Here is a 27,095-nt window from a genome sequence, read left to right on the forward strand (position 1 = left end):
CTACTCACAATAGCCAAAAGGTGGAAACAACCCAAATGTCCATCTACAGATGAAAGGATAAATAAATTATGCTATATACATGCAAAGTGATGTTATTATACCACAAGAAAAGGAATGAAGAACTGATACATGTTACAATGTCAAGGATCCTAGAAAATACCATGCTAAGTGAAAGAAGTCTGGGACAAAATATGGGCATGTTGTGTGAATCCTTTTATACAAAGTACCTAGAATAGGTAAATCCATAGAGATAGAAAACAGACTGATTGTTACCAGGGACCAGAGATGGGAGGGAATAGAAGGTAACTGCTAATGGGTACAGATTTCCTTTTGGGGTGATGCAAATATTTTAGGAACTAGGTAGAGGTGTGGTAGTTTCATGATACTGTGATTGTACCAAATTGTTGACTTTAAAATGGTTAATGATGTACCTTAAGTTTATATGTTTTTGTCAGTTATGTCTCAATAAAGCTGGGAAAAAAATTATAAAATACAGACGACCCAGTACAAAATAAATAAAATGGTTAATAGGTGAATTTCAACTGAATTTGAAAACAAAAAGTGATGAAAGACCACGAACTCGAACTCAAGCAGAGTCTGATAATGGCGAGAAGGAAGCAGATGAGAAGAGTGGTATGGGACCATGGACAGTGAGGGGGAGGAGAGAGTCAAGGGTGCTGCTGAGACTTCTCACCTGACGCTGCATTGGGAATGTGGGAGGAAGATCAGGTTTAAGTGAGCTTAGTCGGGTCATGAGGATCAGAGGTGCCTGTGGAAATGTGCAGGTGGGAGGCTCTCACAGTCAGTGGGGCCTTTGGCCTCTGGAATATAATGGAGGGGAAGAGCTATAGGACACCCTAGAGGATATACTTTATGCATGAAATTCTCTTCTGAAGCAAGATATTGATCATGTACATGAAATCATTAACTTCCTACCTTCCTTCTGTTATGACACAGGTCTTTCAGTAGATTTGGTTTTGCCATTTTAATTCATTGGTGAAGACTGAGGATTGTAATATTAAGGATTCATCCAGAGACATGGAGCAAACCCATCCTAGAGCCAGAGTTTGTCCAATGCTGATGCTGTCAATACTCCTGCTTCCATACCACACTTACTAGGCACAATTTCACCACTGACAGCAGCATTGAGCTTAATTCCAGACTCAAGGACCAAGAACTGCATCACTGCTAAGGCTTGCTGGCCTTCTGGGGAAATGTATCTATTTTCTTAAAAGTCTTTCTAATTCCCAAAAATTAGCTGGAGCAGGTTTCCTTAGTATCCTAAGGCTAGAGCAAAGTTACGGGTGTTAGGAAACTCCGTCTTACCCTGAGAATCCTATCTGTACTCTAAATTTCCTCTGGTCACTTTCAGTGCTGTTCATCTTCACTCATTGACCACCTTCACCCAAAGAAAAGGGAAACCATGAATCTCCAAGTAAAGGAAATATTCTTTGCTATGGGGGCACTGAAGCAACACCACTGTCTGTATCTCACCACTCCCCACTCTGAGTTCATGCCCATAAGCTCCAAGTTTGGAATCCATTGGAAATGTCAATTTCATTGAAAACAAAAACACCTTTGTAAAATTATGCTAAAGAGGCATTCAAGAATCACGGAGAACTTGTGAGTGCTATAGAAATAGTTCTTTATTCACATCTGGAAAACATTTGGTAGGGACACAAGGAGGGGCAGATGATGTACAGGTATGTATAGGAATCTGAGTTTTTTGGTGTTTTTTTTCTCCCCCTACTTTTCTTGACTCCTTTCTCCCTACAGCCTCTTTGGCTCTTCTTTGGTCTTCCCAAATGAGCCCCCTTGGAAACCTGCCCTTGCAAAGTTCTCCCTGTCTCCATTTAATTCCCTTTTCCTCCTTTGCAGCTGGTTTTGAGCCACACGGCCCCAGATGGTCAGTCTGGGAACAGACACAAGCTTTTTCAAAGAGACAGTATTGATTCTCTCTAGACCCACAATGACCTCTTTCTTCTGCTTCTTCTTACTCCAGTTCACAAGGCTTTTAATCCTCACTGAAGACAGTGCTTCAATATGGGTCAGAGAATGGGCCACAACTCAAAATCAACTGTTCCAATCCAGGAAGCTTCGACTGGCACGAGCAGCGTTCCATTAAGCAGGGTCTGGTGCCATTGTTTCTGACAAGGCTCTCACCAGCTGGTCTTGCTATGCTTGGCTAAGATTTAGACAAGAGAGGGAGGGTCTGGCTTGAATGCCAAGAGAGACGAGAGCTGGCTTTAAAAGGTGATACCCTCAAGACAAGCTTGAAGGGACAGGCAACAGGCTGTGTCCCCCACAGGGGTGGTTCTGCTTTTGTAGAAGAACCAAGAAGGCAGACAAGAAACAAGTTTATACACACTTAGCTGTCTCTGAAAAAAAAACCGAGACCAGAAGAACACTGAATTTGCTCATTCCCATTCACATACCCACCTTTGACTCCAGATCTAAGGAAAATCTCCTATGATGAAATAAAACATAAAATTCTGGCTGAAACTTTAATTTTCACAGTAGGTTTGTGAAACATAAATATGCTCGCAGCCATTAGATTTTTCTTTTGGGGAGCTAAGTTTCCTAGTCATCTGTTAGAAACACACTTTATCTAGCAGCAGAGAAATACGAAATGTCCCGCTTATGAATTCTGCAGCTTGCTAACACACCAGCATTGAAAAAATGTAAACAATGCTGGGTAAAACAATCTAACAGGATACTTTAATCATACATATTAATGATAAATACTGTGTATTACTCCATGCCTGTTTAATCAGAATTTGTCAGACATGTTAAACTTATAAAGTAGCAATATTATAAATGGTTGGGATCACTAGCCTTAGAAGCAATAGAACTCTGCCGCTCACCAACTGAACACGTAGAATGAGTCTCTTAATTTCCCCAAGACTTCTTTTCCCTCCTTTGTAGAATGGAGGGGGATAACACTATGCACAATGAGAGTGAGTCAAAACTCTTAACATAAACACTCAGCATAATGCCAGTCTGTTGTAAGCACTTGACAATAAAATGCACTTATACCTTTTATTGCTAATTTTTGATGATTTGGGAGTCATCATAAGGAATGTCAATTACTGCCCCTAGCCCAGTCAGTCCTTTTATGTAAGTGTCTGTTAAAGTGAATACTAATACTGTGAGGTCCCTACAGGCCATGGTTTATGCTAAGTGATCTGTCAAGATTCCTTTTTCTTAGCTTTTGCTTGCCCTTGCTGCTTCTAGTCTGATCTCCTTATAAACTAAGAACACCATTCCCTCTCCCACTCACCAAAGAAACTTAGATAATCTTCTGTGCTAAATCAGTGGGTTTAAACTTCTATCCGATCCTAAATAAACAGACTAAGTATCCAAGACTTCCCTGTAAAGAAAAGTACACGGGCTTTGTGATAGTTATTTCTTTTAACCAGGAAAGAGGTCTCTTGGAATGAGGACACATCCCTCAGAGGAGGAGAGAACAGCACCGTGCAGAGAGGGAAAGGTGCAAAATCATGGAGACAGGCCAGGCCGTGTTGGAGAAGGGGTAGATGAGACGGTGCCCTGACCAAATCGTAGGCAACTGTGAGGAAAGGAAAGGCTGTCCAATGATGAGTTTGGAGAGCTAGGGCTCAGCTATCCAAGGTAGTGTGTGATATTAATATAGAGGACTAAAACTAAAAGCGTTTTCAATATGCTGGGTGCTACGTTAAGCATTATATGTGTATTATCTCACTGAATCCTTACCACAGTCCTGTTAAATCTATACTATAATTACAGATGACTATAGATGACAAAACTGAGGCTCGAAAGGACTAAATAAATCGCCCAAGTTCTACCCAGGACTATTTGATTTCAAATTCTATACTTGTAACTACCATGTTTGTCTCTGCCCTAGAATTAGTGTCTGAGAATAATTTTGACTACTCCGTGGGAGCAAAGGGGAGTTAAGGGAGGTTCTAAGTGGAAAAGTAATATGATGAGATTTATTTTTAGGAAAATAACTCTGAACGATGGGTTACAGAAGAAAGAGAGGCTGAAGTTCAGGAGAACAGTCTGGATGTTCAAAATAGATCCGAGCAGGACCTAAGCTAAGGCTTTGGCAGCAGAGATAAAGAGGGGGAGGGGCTCTTGAACCATCCCCAGGTAGAGGCGATAGGACTTGGGGGACTGGCGGGTTGAGGGCAAAGAAGCAGGGTTACCCAGGGTTTTCGACTGATGATTGAATGGCTGATAGGACCAGGCTGGGACAGCACTCTATACTCTGTCCTCTAGGGAACAGAACTATGAAGGCTATCATTCAAAAGGAACCCATTATCAACGTGGTTGGGTTAAATAGGATTGTCTTGCAGGACTTCTCAGTATGTTTAGACACTATTGCTCATTGGAGCTTCTCAAGGGAACAACTCCATACGCATTAGGGGGTGTCTGGGAGCCTTTGGCGATCTGGGTCCATTGCTCAGGAGGGCTGGGCAGGAACTGGAACTCTGAGGATTGATTTCTTCAGATCTTTGACAGCATCTCTGTCCCAGTGACTGCTCACTTGATGAGTGTTGCCAAATACAGATATTTTTAAAAATTCCAAAACCAGTGGCTATATAGCAGAGTGGGAAATGCAGTCTGGGTGAGTACTAAAATATAGTTACCTCTGGGTGGAACCAAATAGCTTTATAGACGAGCCGTGTATAATCCAATTCAAATCGGCAAGCTTCTGGGTGGGGGATAAGATGTTTTTCAACTGAATAAAGAACCCAGAGACAAGATGCGGTTCATTGTTTCATCTGCCTCTCAAAGAATCCGGAGGGCCCAGGGCCTCACTGGAGCGGGCTCAGGGATTCGGAGTAAATTCAGCTCGGTGGACTGGGGACTTCCTTGCATCACAAGAAAAGCCACCCATGCCGCTGTTTGTAGAATCACATCAGCTCTTTGTACCTTGGCAGAAGTATGCTCCCAGCTGCCCAAGTGTGTGGTTTCTCTGGTCCTACAGTAAAAGCACTTGTGACCTTAAGTAACCCACAAGGGTTTGAATGACAGAGCCCAGATTTCTTCCTGGCAACTGCAGTGCAGTCTGTTGACCCATCACTGTGTGTCAGTGTGGGGCAGGGTAACACTCATTCTCAAAGACCTGGTATGACACCTCCTTAGTGGCAGTCCCCAAACCCATATAACCCTCACGTTTTTTTTTTCCTCTTACTCTAAATGAACTCTTAACTTGTGCCAAGCAGTGTTATGAACTCTTTGCAGATATTAACCATCCCCCACAAGGTAGCACCATAACTACCCCTATTTAATAAATGAGGAAAATGAGCTACAAAACTGTAAAAGCCTCTCACAGCAGAGAGACAACGATTCTGCTTCTTATCTTTCCATCCAAAAGGTATCCAGAGACTAATCCTATTACTTCCAGCAGAGTTTCCCAGACTTTGGTCGTTTACATACCACATACCAATGATTGTTGGCATACCTACATTCTGCCTTTAATATTATTTAATGTATTTTAAAACTCAACACACTCTTAAAACCTCAGTTTTCCCCCAAGATCGAGAAAATAGGAACCTACAGGACGCGTGTGTTAATTTGTTTCTAATCCCCTTGAAGATAAATTCCTAGCTTTTACAGTTTTGTTCCCGTCCTTCCTAAAACTTGTTCCCTAACCATTCACAGACATTGACTTTTCCTCTGAACAGCTTGTGTTGGAAACTAGAATGTTATTCATTCCAAACATTGAATATGTACAATCATTCGGCACTGTTACCAGTTATAAAGTATCTGCTACTGTATTCAGGGCAACGTGCCCCATTAATTCCTCATTCCACACCCTCCCTCCATGAAGCCGAACCTGATAACCAGAGGCCACATGGATGTCTTCCCACCCTGCGCCAAGAGTACGCACGAGGTATTTGGGCATTTTATGGTAGACCATCCTACTCTAATTATGTCTTTCCCCCACAAGATTTTAAGCCCCTCTAGAAATATTACTGTTATATCCCCATACCCACCAATAAAAGAGCTTTGAACCTCGTGCTCATAGTGATTGATAAAGCCCAGGTGTTAATGTCCATGGTGAAAGTGATCAGATCTAAACACAGGAAGAGCAGAAGAAAGACACGGTAATTGAGCCCCCACTATATGCCAGGCAGCCTTCCCTTATTATCCTGTTCATTGGTGATTAATCTCCACAGCAGCACTGTGTAGGAGGAAACTGAGGTGAAGAGGGGCCAAGTGGGTTACAGAGGTTCATAATGCTGTCAGGTGGCAGAGCTGGGAGCAACCCGGAGATCTGGCTGATTCCAGGTGAGCGGCTTTTTCTCCTGCCGCTGGCTTCTGCACTCTGCTTCTAGTAGAAAAAGATGGAGGAGGACAACCTCCTCCATCAAGAAAAGACATGGCAATTTCTCATTATCTCAGAACATAAGTCCTCTGCTGACAAGTACTAAATTAATAGGCAATAGCAAACTGTGACCATTGGCAAAAGACTATGGAAAGAAAGCCTCAGCGTGGATGGCCAAGGTAATTAACCATCAACACAATAAATTCCATGGGCAAGAGTCTTGGGCAGGCTCTCATTCTCTGCTCTGAGTCATACAAATTCCCGACTAGAGCATGGCCAATTGGTTTATGTCTGAAGGAGCTGGGCACCTGTGGGCGCAGCAGCTGCAGGGTTTCTCATCTTGGCTCATTCACAGTGGATTAACAAATCATGCCTGGGAGGAAGAGACGACCAGGCCCTTCGAAGTCTCACTTAACACTCTTGGATTGAGAGCGGGGCAGGAGTTGGCATGCTAGAAGGGAATGCCCAAAAGGGGAGCAGAGGGGCTTCTTGGGGGCCTCTGAGGACCTCTGCGTGTGTGAGGAAGGGGCACTGGGTGCCATCTGCTCACCTGTGGACGGTGTGGCTCCACGCACCGAGGTTTGAGAACTTTCCATAGCACACTAAGTCCCTTCCTTTCATCTTCCCTGGAGTCAGCCTATGTTGGTTCACTCCTCAGAGAGAGAGAGAGAGAGAGACGCTTCCTAAAGAGGTCTCTTCAAATATGCAGAAAGGGGTGGGACTGGAGGCGTCTATTTCCCATAGAATGCAGATTGCATTAATTAAAACTAACTAAAATAATAGCTGTTTGTCTTAAAAAGCCAAAGATATTGAATTTCAGTAGGAGCAAATGCCATTATTTTTTAATTTGGGGGATGGTTAAGGGACTTAACTCCTGTGTGAGCTAATATCTCAGAACTCGAGTTTTTTTCCATATAAGGATAACTGTTCCCTTCATGCAGGATTATTATGGGAGTGAGGATTGAAGAGTGGCACATGAATTTTACCACAAATGTCAGCGCTCTTTTTCTTTCGTCTTCCGTGAATATCTTTTGAACTTAAAAACAATAATCTTGGGGGCCCTCTAGATGGCTCAGTTGGTATAGCATGCAATTCTGATCTTGGGGTCGTGAGTTCGAGCCCCATGTTGGGTATAGAGTTTACTTAAAAAAAAAAAAATCTTGGTATGTAAATTACATTTCAGTTAAAATATCATAATCTTAATCAATTCAACATTGAACTTTTCTCTTACGACCTCTACCCTCCGACCTCTACCTTCGAACTATGCTCATCCTTCAGTTTCTCTTTGAACACTCATGCCCCAAGGAAAAGGGAGGGTTGGAATTGTGTATGGGTATAATAGAATGTCCTGTCCTCTGGAAGGAAAAAAAAAATGTAGGAAGAACTGAATTTATTCCTTGGAACATACTTGTCCTGTAAACCAGAGGATCCAGGCCGTGAGGAGGCCATGTGAGAATACCTGGGGATGAAGATCTTTTCCATCTGACACCGGGCAATTTAGGCCAACTGCCTCACGTAAGAAGGAGGGCTTAATGATGACAATAGCTCATGTTTAGTCAGAGGCCACAATCTTTGAAGCATTTAACACATTTGGACTCTTTGCCCTTCTTTACCAAATTATTATCCTGCTACCATCTCCATTTTCTAGATGAGTAATTTGAAGCACAGAGAGTTTAGTCCAAGATCATCCAATTGATAAGTGAAGGAGCCATATGCAAACAGCCATAGCAACCAGCCGTCCATCACCCACTGCTCCCTAATGTTCAAGACATGGGGAACCATATGCTTAGCGAAGGCAATGTGGCTTCTGCCTCTCGTCAACTTGGTCATGAACAGCCTCACGCTCAGGGCTGAGCTAACCTCTCCAAGCCCACTCTCAAGAGGAAGCCAGATGAGGCTCTTTGGGTGAGAGGAGGGAAGGTTGAGAGAGAGCATCCACCTTCAGCTTTTTAAGAAGTGGTGCCTAAAAGATAAGGGTGCCTAAAAGATATTCCAGAAACACACAACGAGAGAGCTGGTGTCAGCAAAGATACTGCAGGAAGTATGGGGCATTGGGAAGAGCATGAATGGGGAACGGACATGAGGCTGGGAAGAAAAGGCAGGCTCCAGACCTCAGAGAGCTTTGTTCACACCAAGGAGCTTGATTTCATCCTTCAGGCCCATGCTCCACTAATTTCTCTGAAGTTTTAGTTAGGAGAGTGATTACTTTTCTCCTTAAGTACTGGGTCAGGAGCCAACAAGTCCAACTGTGAAATTCCTCTGGAATCCCATGTTTCTTCTTTAACAGCCAGGAAAACTATGTGTTGTATGCCACAATATATTCATATTTGTGAATATAAGGCTAAGCTTTTACATTTATCACCAGTTGCGTTACAGAAGATCTGTGCTGTTTATGCTGTGCCTTCCCAGGCTCCAGGAGACCCCTTTCCTCAAAGCAGCCCTTCCCTAGTTCGACAATGGTGGATCCAGACATGAGGAGTCTGACAGTCCAACTAGGTAGTGATATCATTGGGTTTGAATCATAGAAAGTGGTCACAGCATGGAGAATGGAGTGGAGAGGAGGAAGGCAAGACAGAGGGAGACAAATGGTCCAGAAACTGTGCCAATGTTACAGGCAAAAGATGGTGTAAAAAGCCAGAAGGCAAAAAATTTCCTGAGCCCTTTAGCTGGAGTGTTTTTTGAGAATAAGAACCAAAAAAGAAGTATTTTCCTCAAGACTGGAAGAAATATCTAAAATTTGGTGTAGAAGAGGATCTTTGGCATTTCTTCTTCATAATTTGCATCATCTTAATGTTGGTGCTGGATTCTCTATGGTCAGACTAGGCATGAGTTTAGGGTACCAGCAAAGCTGGGACACAGAAAGTGAAATTACAATGCCACCATCTATTCAAGCTTTATGTCATTTTGAAAGATGAGTTTATTTAACAAGTTGATACTATTTTAATTTTTACTTTCATATGGGCGTGGGAGTACTATAATCTTTTGTGATGTTCCTTAAGCTCTTAATCTAGTCCTTAGGGGGAGGAAGCCGAGTTCCCCCATCTGTGAGCCCAGAAGGAGGGCGTGGGGGTCATTGTGCACATTCATTCCAAGGGTAAGATTCACCCAAAGACAGAATGGTTTCCCCAATTGCTGATGCACCATTACTGATGGGGAAAGGCCCAGGGAAGTTGTACTGAGTAGTTAAACATGGTTTCATTGCTGAAAAAACTGGTCTACAATAGCAGCTGTGAGCCTGGCAGACAAACTTCAGGCTTCACACTTCCAAACAGGTTCAGCTCTGTTTAGATCCGAGTTGAGGACATGCTTGGATTCAAGCAAAAAATTTTACCTGCCAATGGAAACACTATTTGAATAAACAGTTAATTTGCTACCATCCCTCACTGCAAAGGTGAAGCTCTCATTTTCCTTCCCAACATAAGCCAGATTTCAATCCTGATTTTATCAATAGAGGATGCATCATTAATTTTCCCCGACTCCTTCCAACAAGCTCTCCTCATTGTGAGCTCTTAGTTCATATCTGGCATTCTCGTTTTCTGGGCCAAAAAAAAAAAAAAAAAAAAAAAGAGCCAATAACATTGGCGATAAGCCACAGCAATAATAAAAAAATTATAGTAATAATAATGTAGCTCTCCTTTATTTAGCACTTAACTCTGCGCCAGAATCTGTGCTGGGTGATTTACACTCAGTGTCTCAATGGATCTCCATTAACAAATCAGCAAGACCTGTGATCACCATCACCTTCATTCTATCCACAAAGAGACTGGGGTTTAGAGATGGCCAAGCTGAGATTCAGACCCAGGCACATGAAATCTTTCTGTCTTGGTCCATGAGCTCTGTGTACAGCTTTCTGCCAACAGGCTTGGGTCTTCCCTTTGGGGGAAAACTCAGCCAGACTTTGTCTACACATACCCCTTTTTAAAGCTCAACCCCCTTCTGCCAGTGGTACTTCCTGGGATGTTTCCAGGATGTACATCTGGGTCACCTCTCCCCTCTGTCAGCCTCATGGCCATTAAATGCCAGGGCCACACTCGTTCTTTTTAGCTACTGCAGTTCTTTTCCTGAGGACACGCTATTTTCATTAGGATTAAAATGGCCCTCAGCAATAAATATTAAAAACCTGCCCAGTGAAAAGAGCAGTTTCCTCAGAAGCTTATGAGGATTAGAATTTTTAAGCAGGCCCCGCTACATATGATCACCCTCTCCTTTAGCAGCCCTTTGTGCGATCCCGCATGGGTGTGCTTTCAGCATCAATCAGACCTGGTGTTTTGCTCAAATCTGTTCCTACTAATTGTCTGCCCATATTGCTGAGTGCTCCGGCTAGAATGGTCAGGGGAAAATAGGACCTTACCCCTTCTCCCACCCCCGGGGGAGCTACTGGGGGGGGATTCAAATTCCATGTGCTTGATCTTTGTTGGTGGCGAGATGAAAACTCTTGCTATGCACAGCAGCTTTGCTCCTTGATGTTGAACGGGCAGCCCCGCGCATGGGGAACCTCGGCCCTTCTGTTTGTTAACAGAGCCACCCACGGAAGCCTCCGACCAGCAGAAGCCAGGAAGCCGCTAGTGGGAACCTCTGATCCAGCAGACAGCTTTGGGAAAGCAAATTCATTTCCGTATGAATTGTGGTTCCACTGCTTCGTGGCAGGAGATGGTGATCCTCCGTTTACTCATGTATAGGATGAAGATGGTAACATCTACCCATTGGAGCTGCCGGGGGATTAATGGAGCCTCCATAAAGTGTTGCACATAAGGCCCATAGCAGGGGGATGCTCTTCTGAAAGTATCCTCCCCTCTCCTCTCTGGCTGCAAGCCTGAAGAGTAGGTGAGGCATTCATTATCCATGTTCCTAAACATCCCCGAAGACTTGTGGTTCCTGCATTAAAAACCACATTGACTGTTTCCAGCTAATTGGGTGTCCTTGGGTCTGAGTTTCTCCATATGAATATATGAGCTTGAGAGTTTTAAAGAGTGTACAGTAATTATGTTCTTGGACAAATGGTACATTTTCTAGAGAAGCACAGAGAATTTATTCAGCACCCGGAGCTGGGTAGGAATTGCTTGATATATGGGTGGCAACTCACAGTAACTAATGATTTACAGTAAATACTTCAGCAAAGAAAAGTCTGGGTAAACTCTATATTTTATCCTTCTGGCAATGAGCTACAAAAGGTTTGCATCTTAAATCAACTGGTGGTTTGCACCAGAAGGATGTGGTCTAAATAGATTTGTATGACGGGGCAATTACTCATCATGGAAAGGATCCCAGCTGCTGTCGTGGCTTCTCCCTACGCAATCAGTGAGCAAGCAGTTATGGAATTACAGAGCTGACCTCCTGTCCACTGCCCCAAAGTCTCCCGAGCCAGAGTCACAGAGGATGTTCATCAGTGAGACCCAGGAGGCACGAAGAGCTGTCAACACCCACAGCTGGGACTATACCATCTGGAAGGGGTCCCTTGTCTCCCTCCTCATTTTGGTCCTTGGTGCTGATTTTGGCAGGTGGCAGAAGGGCTCCACGGGGCTGGCCTCAATTCAGGATCCTCGTGAGACTATAGTTTTGCAGGGACTGGTAGCACAGTTTTATGAATCGCTAACTCTGTGATCCGGGGCGAGAAAACCACATTTCTCTGGCTTGCTGTGTTCCTAGCTCCACCATGAAGATGACAATTTCTACCTAAAAAGACTTTTGTAAACTAAGGTGCATACAAGGTGTTGGCACTCAGTGAGTGTTCTTATCCCGCCTTATGTTCACAATCGCTAATATTTACGAATCACTGCCATATGCCAAGAGCCCATTGTGAATATAGCTCCCAACAGCTTCCTAGTCTCTGTATCTAGAAGCAACAGAGGTCATAACTGACTTGCCTGTATACAGCTAGAACGGAGCTAGTAAATACCAGAGACAGCCTTGGGCCCGGGCAGGTGGGATCCAGACTGCCCTATAGCTCCAGTAGGGAGGAAACCGACCCTAGATGGGAGAGAAGACTTTCTGTGCCGGTTCTCGATACTCAACTTGCATGATCTCCATCCTCAAAGAGTTCATCCAGTCTCATTGGAGGGTGATAAAGAAACAGCAGAAGACAAAAAAGCCCAGGGACAAACCCATGATAACTGTGACAGGAGCTTGAGGAAGATCCTGAGCTGACTCTAGAAAATCGGATCCCTTCTCCTACAGGTTCCGTTTCTGCCACCTTTTCACACTTGAGGTGTTTTTTTGTTTTTTGTTTTTTCCCAGTGTCCATTTTTACAGTTTTAAGGCTCTGATTTTGAACTAAAAGATGAAGGGTGGCTTTGGCTAAAGCAAAAAGAAAAGAAATACACATGCCAGAAAGAGAGAATTAATAATAAAATGTAAGACTCTTTCTCCTTCATACACAGAGATAGGTTTTATGGGAAAACAGAATCACTGTGGACAGGAGAGTTATGTGTAAGGAGGTGTGGGGGAGTGAGGCAGAGAGCATCAGTTGAAATTATTGTTTTGTAAGTTCAGAAGGATTCTCCTGACCCCAGCAGATAGTAAGACAAATATTATCTTGGTATCTGAGAGCAGAGATGACCATCCATTGCTCTGATAGTCAAACTCTCACTTTTATTTATTTTTTAAAATATTTTATTTATTTGCCAGAGAGAGAGGGGGAGAAGCAGGCTCCCCACTGAGCAGGGAGCCTGATGCAGGACTTGATCCCAGGACCTCGGGATCATAACCTGAGCCAAAGGCAGATGCTGAACCGACTGAGCCACCCAGGCATCCCCATACTCTCACTTCTAAAATAAATAACCAAAGGAAAGGTGGTAGTTGCATCCAATAGGTCACAAAGGAACAAGCCAGAGGCCAGTCTCTCAATCCCTGACAAGATGTCCTGTCCTCACAGATCCGTGCAATGAATGGGGGTGAGGATGAGCAGGGAGTGTGCACCCACCTTTCTGAGAAGCTCCATATTCCTACGTGGACAGCGCCTGCCAACCCTCACAGAATCTTCTTCCCCTCTACTAGCTGCACTTGGCGGTCCTGTGTCAGCCTGAGCCCGGCCCTATGTGGGGAGAGAGAAACCGCCCTGCGGAAGGAAACCCAGGGAGGGCATGGCAGGAGGGGGATGGGGCCGGCACAGCCAATTAATTTTTCTGTGCTGCTTACTTCGTTATCCCCCAACCTGCTTTGATGAGAATAAGCGTAACTGTCCCCAGGATGTCAAAGTCTGGTGTTTTCAGTAAATCACACGGAAATCAGAAGTAGGCTCACTGTGTCACTCTGAATAGAGGTACCTCAATCCATGCTCAGGTAGGAATGGTGAGGTTTGGTGGCTAGTCTGCTCCCCTCTGTGTCACCTGCCATCTTTGGGACCTACTTGTCTCATCATGAAAGGAAATGCTAGGTATTTTCCTACTGGGTGGGCCTTTAAGACTCTTGTTACATGGATCTAGTCATGAAATAGTTATGTGTCCTGTTCATGAGGTCTCCAGCTAGCAGTCACCTGGCCAAAGAAATGACAGTTTACAAAGCAACACCTACTTTGATCTAGAACTAAAGTATTTAGTAGAGCAGTTCCTCCTAAAAGGTGTTTCTTGGAAACATCATTGGTCCCATGGTACGTTCCCAGAAAAACGGGCTTCATGGAAAGTATACAATACAGTGTCTTTACATACCAGCGTATTGACGGCGGGACATATCATTTATAGGAGTTCAACCCAGCATTTCCAAAATTTATTTGGTCATTGAATTCTTTTGCTTTCCAACCTCTAGAGGCAGCCCTGAGCCCTGGTTTAGCAGGACATACTTGGGTAAGTGCCGACACAGTCTGGAAGGATTGCTTCTGCTCCCTGCTCTCTAGTGCAGAGACAGGCTTTCTACTTTTCACCACATGACTTCAGCATGAGAGGAGTCATCGTAATACCAATAACGCCCTCATTCTCTGCCTCATTCCAACACTGTGTCTACGGAGGCTGATAAGCCAGCACTCTCCCACCAGTGACTGGGAGGTATCTCTGTGCATTGCTTCCATGTTAGGGAAACAATTAGCATTTTGTTCTACAAAAAGGCTCACTGCAATTTACTAACATTTTTCCCCTAGTAAAAATGTTCAGTTTGATATCCCCTTGAAAAGGTAATAGTATAAGGAATATCCGCAGCTGACCCAGGGGCATGATCAGACCTAAAAGCAGAAGGACCTTTAGGGTATGTACCATTTACCAAGCAAACCCTCCAAGGCAGGTCCTCTTATTACAACCATTTTGCAGATGAGGAAACTGAAGGTAGCTAGCTTCTCCAGGCTCCTACAGGAGCAGTCTGATTGCTTGAGAGCCCATGTGCTTAACCCCAGAAGAACAGGTAGCTGATGGAGATCCCAAGTTGGTGCCTTCAGAGTGACTGTCACCAAGAAGGCCACGGAAGTTCCTGACGCTCCCTCTTCTAGATGCAGAGTGGTTAAGTACTTTTTCCAGATATTTCTGCTGTGCTTCCACCGCATATGTCTGATGGTTTCCACAGAGCTTGGCCACAGGGGCAGACTGCCTTCTATTCAGCAGAATCCTTATTAGCTGTGGCCTCTACATGCAGCCTCTCCCTACCTGGAGGGCTGACTTCCTGGGCCTGCATTCACATGGGGCCCCAGACTGTGCTGTTGCCATCGTGAAACTCTCAAAAGCTTCTGAATAAGGGGCCTGCTGCATTACTTTTGCCGTAGCCCCTACCCCCCAATTATGAAGCTGGTCCTCCCTTCCTCTTTGATGTCATTTTATGTAAGAGGATTTGGGGTAGCAAATCTCTGTGAGAGGACCCTCCCCGAAATGTATGAAGGAGGGTCCCTAGAGATGATAGGTAGCAACTAGCTACACAATTGAACACATAACACACACTCACGTTAGGTAAGTATGCCTGTGACAAGAATCGTGCTCCCAAGTCTCGATTTCGGCAATTAGCCATGTATCCAGAGGTCAGCCCAAATCCACACCTGTTCTCTGCATCCATATGGTTGACAAGCACCCTGCTATCCGAGAAATGCATTGTTCAAGGACAAACTGTTTTGTTTCATGAAGTTTTATCTAGAAATCATGAGCTGCCCAAATATTCATACCTTTTGGTGAAGTCATCCTACATTAAGGAAAGTAGGCTAAGGATATCTTTTTTTTATAATTTAAAAAATTTTTTAATAAACATATAATGTATTATTAGCCCCAGGGGTACAGATCTGTGAGTCACCAGGTTTACACACTTCACAGCACTCACCATAGCACATACCCTCCCCAATGTCCATATTCCCACCACCCTCTCCCTACCTCCCTCCCCCTGGCAACCCTCAGTTTGTTTTGTGAGATTAAGAGTCTCTTATGGTTTGTCTCCCTCCCGATCCCATCTTGTTTCATTTATTCTTTTCCTACCCCCCAAACCCCCACATTGCATCTCCACTTCCTGATATCAGGGAGATCATATGATAGTTGTCTTTCTCCGATTGACTTATTTCACTAAGCATAATACCCTCTAGTTCCATCCACGTCATCGCAAATGGCAAGATTTCATTTCTTTTGATGGCTGCATAGTATTCCATTTTGTGTGTGTGTGTGTGTGTGTGTGTGTGTGTGTGTGTGTGTGTGTGTATACCACATCTTCTTTATCCATTCTTCTGTTGATGGACATATAGGTTCTTTCCATAGTTTGACTGTTGTGGACATTGCTCTATAAACATTCAGGTGCACGTGCCCCTTTGGATCACTACGTTTGTATCTTTAGGGTAAATACCCAGTAGTGCAATTGCTGGGTTGTAAGGTAGCTCTATTTTGAACTTTTTGAGGAACCTCCATGCTGTTTTCCAGAGTGGTTGCACCAACTTGCATTCTCACCAACAGTTTAGGAGGGTTCCCCTTTCTCTGCATAAGGATATCTTTTTTAAAAAGGGGGAAAAAATCTATGAACCCTGATATTCAGTGAAGTGGTAGCAAGATGAAAAAGAGAAAGCAAACTAAATGTTCAGAAACAGAGGGACGGTTAAATGAATTACGGAGTTCAACTTAAAGGAAAGTGCGCCAGGGGTTGGTAAACTTTTTACACAAAGAGCAGAGTAGATATTTTAGGATTTGCAGGCCACAGTGTTTCTGTAACCACTAATCAATTCTGCCACTGTAACAACCTAAACAACGCAAAAATGAATAATCATGGCCAAGTTTCAATAAAACTTTATTTGGAAAAACAAGCAATGGGCCAGACTTGGCTAATGAGAAGTTGTTTGCTAATCCATGGCATCACCATTTGAATGATGATTGTGGAGACTGTATTACATGGGATAGTTAATGAAAATGAGCAGGATAAAAAAACTGTATATCCTCAATGAGTACAACTGCGTATTTGTCTGTGTCTGTATATTTTACAATCTGGAAAGAAAACATACATATATGCAAGTAGTAGTTGGGCTGGAGAACGAGGATTGTAGGGTGATTTTCTTTGCTCTGAGAGAGATTTTCTCAGCCTTGATGTTCTTTCATATATCTAATGCTCAATTATGTATGAAATAGATACAGGTGCCTGTCCCTTATAACCAAGTCTCTACCAAGCGGCCAACGTATACTTAAAAAGCATGGGCTGTTCTTATGCAATCTCCATTTGCATAACAGCTTTTGCTTCCCAAATCTTTAGTCCCCAACATTTGGAGGTTTCCCTTCAATTAGCATTGCATCAAAAAGGAGGACACTTCTGCTGACCAGTGCTCAGCTGGGCCCGTGGCCACTGTGTTGCTTGGCCTTTTCCAGGAAAGCTGGGCACATCACTGAGCATTCCACAATCTGCGGTGGGGAGAGAGAGGAAAGAGAAGTGACATTCTTTGAAAACCATGCTAACTCTATCTTACTGTGGATTCTTCCAGTTAATAACTGAACATAAGCGATCGTGAATTTGCGTTGGGAGACCACCTGCCTAAAAGACTCTCTTGTTTTGTTTTGCTTTATTGAACTATGGGGTGGTCTCCATTAGTGGATTTCACCGTATACAGATTTAGTCAAAGCCATTATTATATTTAAATTTGTTGAGCTGGAGTTTTATAAGAGATTTATCCCCAAAGGAAATCGACTCGCCTTTGTGTATGTGTTCATTTCAAAATACAGTATCTTGTCTCATTAAATCCCAAAGAATGAGGGATTACAACAAAACAAAGCAGGCACTGCCTTTATTAAGCAGGCTAAACAATGTGCAGTAAAGACGATGAGTTTTCTTTTCTTCCTTTGGGATTACATAATTGAACATAAGTTGATATAAAGAGAAGATTTCTGAATGAGACAGACTTGAAAACAATCTCATTTAAAAGAAAAACACATTTTTTTTTCTTTTCTGGAAGGATCTGATATTAAATAAGAGATTTTCTCTCTAGTGCTCCTGTCTCTTAGTTATCATAACGAAATAATTTCCCAAACTATACCTCTTGTTACTGGTTGTCATGGAAATAGTTGTGCTATATCCACAGTTGAGCATTAAAATATCACAATGAAATTCATAGAGAGGAGAGTGCCTGGAGAAGTCTCTTTAATTTTAATCTGAATGCATCTGATAATACCTCAAAGATAAATGGTTACCATTCCCTTCATCCACAGTTGATCAAAAAGCTAAGCAAATCATAAGGCCCTTTTCTCTTTTGCACAAATTTTTGGGTCTACCAGATTATTCCCTCATGAGAACTGGGAGAAAGATGTTTAATGACCCAGCAATCCTCAAAGTAGAAGACTTTAGGAAATAATATTAATTAGCAATAATCACGCCTTGGTTAAACCTCATTAGCTACGATACTGCCACTGTGCAAAGCTTAGGAAATAATATTAAAAGAAGCATCTTTTGATGGCATGCTCTATGCTTGGTACTATGTTAAAGGCTTTGCATATATTAGCTAATTAAATCTTCATAGTAGCCCACGGTGTAGATGCTGATGTTGTACCCATTTTACAGATGAAAAAGACAAGCAGTAAGGTAAGTAACAGAGTTACTAAGTTGTTGAGCAAAGACTTGAAATCAGGTCACTGGGATTCTAAAACCTCTTTTAGTGACTAATCCAGTATGTTGCCTTAACAAAGGGAAAGGTCCTAAAGGATTGGGAAGGGAAGACTTTGGGGGGGATGGTATATTGAAAGAGGATTCTCCCTGAAAAAAGTTCTTCGGGCTAGTAGTGGAGGAAGATAATTTTACATTGTTAGTAGGTTGTGAGTCTATGAAACCAAGTGCCAGTGGTTCAACCAGGTACTAAAAATGGGAGTAGAGATGGGAAAAACATGAACAGTCAAAATGATCAGGAATTCCAGGATCTAATTCCCTGTTTCTAAAATAAAACAAAACAACCAAAAAAACCCTGAAAATTTTAAGATTTTTTTATCATTTGAAAATGACCTGAAAGTTGGGGATGGGGCATAGAGTAAGCTGGTAACTAGCATTTCAATAGCTTCTCTTGGGAAATTTGGACATACATTCTGTCATATCATAGCCATGTGCTTATACGCACATAAACATAGTTACCCAATTTATTTGGCTTAATGATGGGCTATATGATATACCATGTACAGTGTAATATAATATCCATACATAAGAAATTCATTTTAAGGCATTTAAATTAAAAAACTATCTACATTTACTTACCTTTCTTATTTATAGAGCATATTAATTTAATATTTACTTAATGACTTAGGGTAATCATCACAAACATTACATATTATTCTATTCTAAAATTCATGGCTTTGGGTGTCATTGAATTCTAGGGGACTCTCTGCTCCTACATCACATGACATTAGGCTACTATGCCCTTGAAACCTGAAGCTTGTAATCTGGAGGTAGGATGTATCTTATGCTGTGTCAAGAAAATAGTATGTGCTTTGGAGTTTTAAAGACTAGCATTGACTCCCAACTGTGTGTTCTTGTATTAGTCACTTAAGTTTTGTGAGCCTGAGATCTTCTCATCTATAAAATGGAAATAAATTGCAATACTTCACTTAGAGTATTGTTTTGAGGATCAAAGAGAATATATATAAAGGAACAAAGTTAAAAATGCTTAGTAAATGGAAATTTATTTTATTTATGTCGCCTTCTTCTTCTTCTTTTTTTTATGTTGCCTTCTTTTTGTCAGTGTCCTGGCTTCCTACCATTAGTGCCATTTACTCTAGGAAACTCTCAACTCTTAATTAACTCACTCTTTAAAGCTGTGGACTGATAAATCAGATGACAGCTGATAGAACTTATTAAAATTAAGCCCTGCATAAGATTAAATAGGATCTGAGCAAATAAAAGGCATAGTTTCTATAACTGCTTAAAACTAGACTCCCTGCTCCTGATCTGTGGTCTAGAATCTTGAACAGGGATGGTAAACAGGTTTCATCTTGTATGCCAACTCTAGTCTCTTGGAAGTGGCTGTCTGTAACACTGGATTGAAAAGGATTCTCTACCTGAGTCCTAGCTCAGCATGAATGAGGGCAGTGATCAATTAGTAATATCTGCCTCGGGCAAGGGTTGGGATGGGATGAGGTGGCTGGCATGTCAGTCACATATTTGCAAAACGTAATCTAGGTTCTCAAGCTTTCCAACTCAATTATCTTCCTATAAATGAGGGGTATATACATTTTGAATATGGGTGTATATATATACACATAAATCAGTATATGTATATATAAACAGATTCATGTGTTTTCATTGAAAAGTCTGATTGCATTGGGGATTCTCAATGAAACAGTTTTATTTTTCACTAACCAGTGTTCTCCACTGTTAAGTCTAAGGTCCCTTCAGGCATCATCCATGACTTTTTGTAAAAATTGTTTTAAAAAGAATTATTTCAGCCCAGTTTGGAAGTCAAATCCCAAAACCAATAGAAATTTCCTCTCCTTTTCTCTGTAGCACAAGCTGGATCTGTATTTTAAGACATTTGCAGACACTAGGGCAAATGGGCTTCCCTTTAATTCCTCTTCCCCTTTCCTTTTCTAGGTCAGACTTTGGACACTTCCTTTGCCCCAACCCCAGCGCCATCCATTTCTGGGTCTCTGGGTTTTCTGGGAAGGGGAACTTGAGAGAGGGCAGAAATCCCTGACTGCCTACCTATAATGGAAGACAGCTTTGGTCTCACTCTGGCTTGGCCTAGTTTCATCTACCACTGGTGACTTTTGTGTATGGAGAGTTTATATGTGGTTTTAAGAGGTGATAGTCTTTACTCCCTCCCCCCCCCATTGCTGATGGGTGGTTGTGCCTACATTTGTGAACATAGTTCCTCACCTCTACCCTCTCTCCAGATGAGGTAAACTTCACTTGGTTGCCACCTGTGTAGCCCATGGTTTTTGTGTTTTGCATTGGAGCTGTGGGTAATTGCCATCATACACTTCAAAGGTAAGGTGGGTCAACCCCTCCTTCCCCATATCCTTCTTAAGAATATACTACATTGTTTTGGGCCAGCCTGCTATCATTAGAGACCTCTAGGAAGGAGGCAGACTCTGGACTCCACATTCCTTATGTCACAAACTCCAGTGGATACACTGAGCTCCCACTCATTCCTTCTCCACTCTCTACCCAATTGGCAGGGCCAAGGAAGATCTTCAAGTTTCCAGCTCAAATGAATTCACAGTTAGAGTGGGGAGATGCTGGTCTTCCCTTCATTGGGAACCCTTAATTTCTGAGCCATTCTCTTAAGTGCCCCTTCTTTATGTTTATGTGGTTTATATTCAGCTATAGTTTTGGCATCTGGTGCTGGGCCTGACATCAACAGCTCAGGCAGTCAGAAAGGAAAGATGGATATAAAGTGGGAGAGAGCAATCGAGGATGAGCTGGCATCTGTCAACGTCTCACTGTCTCTCACTTCAAAGATGGGGAGCCTTATAGAAGCTGGTGCCCCTTGCTATGGAGCTAAACACAGGTCTGGCCCAGGAGTTGAGCTGAAGGAGGAAATCTGATGAGAACCAGGGGAGCTGTGGGCTGTAAAGGGCTTATAAAATAAGCTAGTGTGTTCCTGACAATATGCTTGAACATAAGCTCAGTGTCTGAGCTTCTAAGAGATGGCTGCAGCCTCCCTTCTGCCTTGTGGTTCCCTTGGGAGTTCCTCTTATGGCCAATTCCAGCCCAGACCATACTGAGAAGGGAATTCAAGAAAACACATTTCTAACTTGGCTAAGTTACACAGTACAAAGTGCCTAAGACTTTGAATTCCAGTGATTCTTTTGTTTTCCACCCACTTCCAGTCTTCTCATCTAGACTTGGATGGGGATCAAAATGATGGTGGCTAGTGGCAGTACAGCTAATCTCTTAGGAGTCCTGGATGGGAACCTAGCCCCATTTGTTTGAATGTGGGTGCCCTGATTCCTCCTATTCTCAGTTTTGGACCCTGGTCACCATTTCCAAGGCAGTAGGAAATGTTTCACCAGATAAGACTGCATTTTATCCCATTCTGAAAGATTCTATTTCACAACCCCATTAGATGAGATTATATTTTTAAAAGAATCTTCTGTGAAGGAAGGGACTGGTACCTGGACCATGCTAGTTTATTTTTAGCTGTTTAGACATTTCTATCATCACCTGAAAATGTGTCCAAGTATAATAAGCAAATTTATAGTGTACATGACAATTTTGCTAATTTAGATCTAAGCCAGTGCTTTTGAAACTATGAGAGGAGTGTAAAAAATGATATCAAGTAGATCCTTGTTTATCTTATATATATAATCCATGCCTTTCTTAGAAATAGTGTATTTCTATGGGACCAAAATGTTATTTTTAGCTTGATTCTATTGTATTATTAAAGAACTCAGAATCCATTCACTAGCATATTGTTATTAGGGAAAACATAAAAATGTAGTAGATACTTTATTGATACATATAATCTCTAATTCTAGGGCTTAGATTAGAAAGACAAGATTCAGGACATAAATGTAGATGTATAATAGAGACACTTATGATATAGTTCATGAGGTTAAATGAACTGTACTCTACATTGATTCCTAAGTGATTTCCTGAATATGTTTTGCTTATAATTTATGCTACATTCACCCATATCCATCCACTACCAAAAAGGATCTGAGGTGACTGATTTTCTAGACTTAAACTAATCCTGTGCATAATTCAAGATAAATAAACTATGAACTATGTATGATTTATTTAACTCTTCCACTAAAGCTGTCTAAATATTTTCTCTAAGTACTAAATATTTCTAAATCATACAGGATATATTTAAATTCAGTGACTGATTTGTTGAAAGTAAATGTAATATAAACCTCCAGCTACATGCACACACATGCAAATGTTCAGAAAAAGGCATGGGAGGATTCACTCCCAAGTGTGAGTAGCAGTTCTCACTGAGGAGGAGAGAGACACTGTGTAGGGAGGAAGGAGGGGGATATTTGGTATCAGGGGAGAAAAAGAAGTGCTTTCATTTGCAATTTTTACAAAATGTGTGTGTTCGTGTACCACTATTATATTTAAGGAAACAAACACTTCTAATTAAAAGATAACATCAATTTTAATTTAAAAAGGCATAGATCTGTAGAATCTTTAAATAGACCGATTACCAGCAATGAAGTTGAATCAGTAATCCAAAAGTCCCAACAAAAGAAGTCCAGGACCAGATGGCTTCACAGGAGAATCCTACCAAACATTTAAAGAAGATTTAGTACCTATTCTTCTTAAACTATCCTCAAAGATAGAAGAGAAAGGAAAACTTTCAAATTCATTCTAAGAGGCCACTATTACCCTGGCCAGATGCCAAAACCAGATAAAGACACCACTAAAAAAAAAAAAACAAAAACACTACAGGCCAGTATCCCTGATGAACATAGATTCAAAAATCCTCAACAAAATACTAGCAACCTGAATCTGACAATACCTTAAAAAAGTGATTTACCGTGATCAAGTGGGATTTATTTCCGGGATGCAAAGGTGATTCAACATTTGCGAATCAATCAATGTACCACATCACACCAATAAGAGAAAGAATAAAAGCCATATAATCATTTTAATAGATGCAGAAAAAGCATTTGACAAAGTACAACATTGATTCATGATGAAAACCCTCAACAAGGTAGGTCTAGAGGTAATATACCTCAACTTAATAAAGTCCCTATATGAAAAACCCACATCGAACATGTACTCAATGAGGAAAACCTCATTGAGAGATTTTCCCCTAAGGTCAGGAACAAGACAAGGATATCCACTTACACCACTTTTATTCAACATAGGACTGGGAGTTCTAGCCACAGCAGTCAGATGACAAAAAGAAATAAAAGCATCCAAATCAGTAAGGAAGAAGTAAAACCTTCACTATTTGAAAACCGTTGCACATGATATTATGTAGAGAAAACCTTAAAGAGTCCACCAAAAAACTGCTAGAACTGATAAACAAACTCAGTAAAGTTGCAGGATACAAAATCAACATACAGAAATCTGTTGTATTTCTGTACACCAATAATGAAGCCGCAGAAAGAAATTAAGAAAACAATCCCATTTACAATTGCACCAATAATGACATGTAGGAATAAACCTAACCAAAGAGGTGAAAGACCTGTACTTGGAAAACTATAAAACTGATGAAAGAAATTGAAGATGATACAAAGAAGTGGAAAGACATTCCATGCTCATGGATTGGAAGAACAAATATTGTTTAAATGTCTATTCTACCCGAAGCAATCTACACATTTGTTGCAATTCCTAGCGAAATACCAATAGCATTTTTCACAGAGGTAGAACAAACAATCCTAAAATTTGTATGGAACCATAAAAGACTCCAAGTAGCCAAAGCAACCTTGAAAATGAAAAGCAAAAGTGGAAGTATCACAATTCCAGACTTCAAGTTCTATTACAAAGCTGTAGTGATCCAAACAGTATGATACTGGCACAAAAGTAGACACATAAAGCAATGGAACAGAATAGAAAACCCAAAGTAAACTCACAATTATAAGGTTAGTTAATCTTTGACAAAGGAGAAAAGAATATCCAATAGGAAAAAGCGTCTCTTCAACAGATGGGGCTGGGAAGACTAGACAGCTACATGCAAAAGAATGAAACTGGACTACTTTCTTTCACCATACCCAACAATTAACTGAAAATGGATTAAAGACCTAAATATGAGACCTGAAACCATTAAAATTCTAGAAGAGAGGACAGACAGTAATTTCTGTGACATTGACTATAGCAACATTTTTCTAGCTATGTCTCCTGAGTCAAGGGAAATAAAAAGCAAAAATAAACTATTAGGAATACATCAAAATAGTTTTTGCACAGTGAAGGAAATAATAAAACTAAAAAGCAACCTACTGAATGGGAGAAGATATTTGTAAATGACCTATCCAATAAAGGGGTTAGTATCCAAAACACATAAAGAACTTAAACAACTCAACACCCAAAAAACAAACAACACGATTTAAAAGTGGGTAGAAGATATGAACAGACATTTCTCCAAAGAAGACATACAGATGGCCAACAGACACACAAAAAGATGTTCAATAAGACTAATCATCATGGTAGTGCAGATCAAAACTACAATGACATAACAATTCACACCTGTCAGAATGGCTAAAATACAAAACACAAGAAATAGCAAATGTTGTGAGGATGTGGAGAAAAAGGAAGCTTTGTGCACAGTCGGTGGGAATGCAAACTGGTGCAGCCACTGTGGAAAACAGTATAGAGGTTCCCCAAAAAGTGAAAAGAACTACCCTAAGAATGAGTAATCATACTACTGGGTATTTACCCCCAACATACAAAGATACTAATTCAAAGGGATACACGCACCCTTGTTTTTTGCAGCATTATTTGCAATAGACAAATTATGGAAGCAGCCCAACTGTCCATCAGTTGATGAATGGACAAAGAAGATGCGGTATTTATATAACAGGATATTATTCAGCCATAAAAAAAGAATGAAATCTTGCCATTTGCAACAACATGGATGGAGCTAGAGAGTATAATGCTAGGTGAAATAAGTCAGTCAGAGGAAGACAAAAACCATATACTTTTACTCATATGTGGAATTTAAGAACCAAAACAAACCAACAAGGGGGGAAAAAGAGATTTAAAAAGAGAGAGAGACAAACCAAAAAACAGACTCTTAACTACAGAGAACAAGCTGGTGGTGACAAGATGGGAGGTGGGTGGGGGATGGGTGAAATAGGTGTTGGGGATTAAGAGCACAGTTATCATGAACGCTTAGTAATGCATAGAATTGTTGTGTCACTGTATTGTATGCCTGAAACTGATACAACCCTATGTTAACTACACTGGAATTGAAATGAAAAACTTAATAAAAAATTATATCAGTTTAAAAAAAAAAAGTCTATGTGGGAGGTGTCTATCACCCTGAGCTCAACCCATGAGCCTGGGATTCCTGATGTTTAAACAAAGTTTAACCAGTGAACGGGCAGATTCTCCCCTAGCTACACACCCTTTCTGCTCACGTGGCTGCTGTAAATATTTGATGGGGCCGTGGATATAAAACAATTTACACAGTAACTGGCATATAGTTAGCTCTTAATAGATATCAGGAATGATGGCTGTCGTTTACGTACTCACAACAAAATGTCATAGATCGGGATGAAAGTCGTTACGTTTTATATGTATAATAATTATAATGAACTTTTCTATTTTTTGGCATGAAAAGATCTTTATCTTGGATTAGTAAGTGAAAAAAAGCACTATTTCAAAGCATGCTTTGGGTGAGTGCAATTCTATAAAACAATCTAGAAAGTGTGTGTGTGCTTGTATTTTTGCATGTGTGTAGAACTGGTCTGAGGTTAATCTATACACTAAAACACCGAAGTGATCATCTCTAAGTGGAGGTGGTAGGTAGTCTTTCTCCTTCTCTTATGCTGTTTTTACCTTTACTTTTAAAATTTAGGAAAGTCAAAACATTTAAATCAAATACTCCGTTAAATTCAACATCATTTAAGTAAGATTTTCTGGAAAGAGTATTTTCCAGGTAGCTCTTTCCCACTAGTCTTTATTTTTCATTTGTTCCCTTGGAGATGAGGAACTCACACTGGGTACACTCATAGACTTTTTCTTTTTTTTTTAAGATTTTATTTATTTATTTGACAGACAGATCACAAGTAGGCAGAGAGGTAGGCGGCGGGTGGGAGGGGGAAGAGACTCCCTGCTGAGCAGAGAGCCCAATGCGGGGCTTGATTCAAGACCCTGGGATCCTGACCTGAGCCGAAGGCAGAGGCTTTAACCCACTGAGCCACCCAGGCACTCCCACTCATAGACTTTTGAAACCATTTACTCTACGTACAGACATAATTTTTATATGTATAGTCATGTACATTTATGTATGTACAAATCCAAACACAGAAATAGTAGACTAAAAAATGAACATCTTCACACTAAATAAGTAATCATTATAATACAAATAATTAAATAATTTTCATTTTTTAAAAAGATACATAGGGCGCCTGGGTGACTCAGTCGGTTACTCGTCTGCCTTTGGCTCAGGTCGTGATCCTGGGGTCCTGGGATTGAGTCCCACATCAGGCTCCTTGCTGGGCGGCAAGCCCGTTTCTCTCTCTACCCGCTGCTACCCCAGCTTGTGCTCTCACTCCTCTCTCTCTATCTCTCTCTCAAATAAATAAAATCTTTTAAAAAAATAAATAAAATGTCTTTTTTCTCCCCTGAAAGGAACCACATCACTGGATTTCCTTACACTCCTTCCTTCCCCTACTCCATATCACCTACCAAATCTCCTTCCACTACTTTCCACAAAGATGATGGTAGTTTTGAATGATAATAATATCAAAAACAGAGGCGCCTGGCTGGCTCAGTCAGTAGATCACGTGAGTCTTGATTTCAGGGTTGTGAGTTCAACCCA

This window comes from Enhydra lutris, unplaced genomic scaffold (assembly GCF_002288905.1).
Source record: "Enhydra lutris kenyoni isolate GAN:26980312 unplaced genomic scaffold, ASM228890v2 scaffoldscaffold47, whole genome shotgun sequence".
Lineage (NCBI taxonomy): Eukaryota > Metazoa > Chordata > Mammalia > Carnivora > Mustelidae > Enhydra > Enhydra lutris.